Below are 2,801 nucleotides of genomic sequence, written 5' to 3'. Positions count from 1 at the left end.
CAGCTCAATTAACTCATTCTGTGACCCCTCTTGACTAAATTACGTTAGTACCACTCCTCTCAAACTCTTCCCGTGCCAATATTTGTTGGTCGAGACAAAATTGGTCACTTAGTCAACTTCTTTGCCCGAAAACTATTTCATCGTCTCCGGTCAAAGAGGGGCAAGATGTTGACACCAAATTTTGTCCCTCCTTTCTTCTAATTTATTTCGTTGAGCTTCTAAGTTGCTAATAAGTCGAATACTTTATAATTCGCTATTATTTTCCATTTATCTCCACTGCTATCGTAATTATCTATATTACTTTAACTTTTATTATTTTTTATGATTATCATCTTTGTATTATCATTTTCATATTTTAAAATTATATATTTTATTTTCGACATTACTATTATTACTTTATTGTCGTCTTCTTTACAATAGATTGTCGTTACTTTATTTCAAGTTTCGTCCTTACTAAAAAATTTATATAATGTATTTATACTAGTTAGAAGCTTAAAAGAATTAATATAAGAAAGAAAAGGACCATAAAATTGGGCCTAATCGAATTCCAATCGGACCAAATATTCAGCCCCTTTTTTTTTTATGTCAAATCTGTCCAAAATAGGCCCAAATTCGCTTAGCCCATTTAAAATATATCAGAAAATCTTCAACCCTAATATTATTCTAAACTCATCAGCCACACTTCTCTCCAAAACGTCGCTTTCTCCTTTTCCATTTATGTGCAAAGCTCCATTTAGCTTTCAACATGGACATATTTTGGTTTCTCTATTTTGGTGAAACTCTTCTCACTCTTTGTATTTTTTTTCAACATCTTTCTCTATCAAGGCAAATTTTTCTCTTTAAGCACTCAAAAGATTTCAAATCCTTGGCCTATCATGAAATATGTAGACCTGGAATACAACGATATTTTAGCATCTCTTTGGCTTTATTTTGGATTATTGTGAACGGTCATTTTGAATTCAAACAGTCATGTTCAAACTCCGGCTCAAACATATCTTAATCTGAATTTTGGCCTATAAAAACATCTCAAACTCTCAGCCAAAAGCACCTTTGAACATTGGAAAATTTTCACCTTTCTCAAAGGCCAGAATACTTGCAAGAACACCCACAAAAAGTATTAGTTGCCTAGCTTTGAAATACTTTCATACGTGTTTTATTTTTAGCAAAGGTTGTTCATCCTTGCTCGTTTTGAAATAGCGAGTTCGGGATTCTAGATCGACAACGCCCTCAGTTCACTGCCCCACAATCAGTAATCTCGACCGCTTTACTTTGTATATTTTACTCTTTCATCCAGCTGGCCAGCGTGTTCGGTATTAGTTTCTATATGAAAAAATGACAAATGATATATATGTTTTGATGCTTGTGGTTCATATTCCATGTATGTAGCTTCAAATAAATGATTATGTACATGACTCTGACTTTAACTTTCTTATCATATTTTTAAACTTTGCATAGATAACTCTATTTATTTTGTATTGTAGAAAAGCATGAACTTAGGATCAATTTTTGAATCTACTAGTTTGACCATTTAAATCCCCGACTCAGTTCTTCTGGAAATCATGATTAAGATTTCGTTATATGATAGATACACTATATAAAAGAACTATTTTTAACCATCTTTAACTAAATGAATTAATTAGTAGTCTTGTGTAAATAATGTTGTCATTTGTCCCTATTACTCTAAATGCAAACTCTCTTTAATACCATCCTAGGATCATGGTTATGAGATTATGTATATTTAAGTAGACCATAAATTGTCGTATTAGGGAGATGAAGTTGATGCTCTTAATTTGTTATATGGTTATAATCCTTGTTGTGCTTCTCCCATATGACTGTTTTCTTTTTAGTTTGCTTATTGTTATTTGCTAGAAATTTCATTGTTCATTTTGATACTTCGCCATTACATGCTTGCTAATTTTTATTTCTTTTCTTATCTTTGTTTACATGTACATACCGGAGTTGAAGAGTCTCACCGTGAGACTCAACGACACCATTGTCATACGGAGCTTGCATAAACCGAACATGGGATTGACCACTCGTATTTTGATAAAACATTTACTCGCTTTTCCTATTTCCAGAGACCTATCTGTACAAAATTAGTTGTCTAGCCTATTATTTACCTTTATGCTAGCTTAATTATTTTGTTTGCTGTGATGCTTTATTTTACAATCTAGACATATTTGATCTCTATTTGAATACTTTATTGATGAGTCACTTAGTTTAAAAATATGAATAAAATTAACTTATTCCCTAGAGTCTGGCTTAATAGTAAAAAGAAAAGAAATGTTTTTTAGTTACCTACGATATTTTTAACCACTCATAAGTGTAAACTAATCAAAGATGTTTGTTTTAACTTTGTTTGTAAATTCAAACATTTTCCACAGATGGACGGGTATATTTTAAATATCTTACTACATTTGATTAGTTCCAAAATATATTTTATTAAAAGATCATAATCATTTTTGGATAAAAGTTGTTTTCTACGCTATCTTTTACTTTGGGTATTTTTGGCTAATAAAAAGAGTGTTCTCAACTCATGAGATCACCTTTCAAATTTCAAATTTAAGAAACTTACATATTTATATTACTACTCTCGTATTTCAAAAATCTATATTTTATTTTAACACTTAGCTTAATTAATTAACTAAGTTCGAGCGGTCAACCATTTTTTAATGGATCTTAAAGGGTGCCTAACCCCTTCCCTTTAGATTAGTTGAACCCTTACCTAGAATTTTAAGTTTAGTAGACCTTAAAATGAAGTTAACTTTAGAACATAACTTTAATCAATATAGGTGTCCTAA

The 2,801-nt window shown here is 30.9% G+C and overlaps 1 long non-coding RNA gene across 1 annotated transcript; it reads left to right on the top strand.

Annotated features, from left to right (window-relative positions):
* Positions 1-625: 625 nt before the first annotated feature.
* LOC107059612 (uncharacterized) lies at positions 626-2,198 on the top strand. The gene is made up of 2 exons (XR_001472771.1): positions 626-1,249; positions 1,966-2,198. It is a non-coding gene; the product is annotated as an uncharacterized lncRNA (long non-coding RNA).
* Positions 2,199-2,801: the final 603 nt, after the last annotated feature.

This window comes from Solanum tuberosum, unplaced genomic scaffold, assembly GCF_000226075.1.
Source record: "Solanum tuberosum cultivar DM 1-3 516 R44 unplaced genomic scaffold, SolTub_3.0 scf00028, whole genome shotgun sequence".
Lineage (NCBI taxonomy): Eukaryota > Viridiplantae > Streptophyta > Magnoliopsida > Solanales > Solanaceae > Solanum > Solanum tuberosum.
The sequence above is the reverse complement of the archived record's forward strand: the minus strand, read 5'-3'. Positions and strand labels throughout refer to the sequence as shown.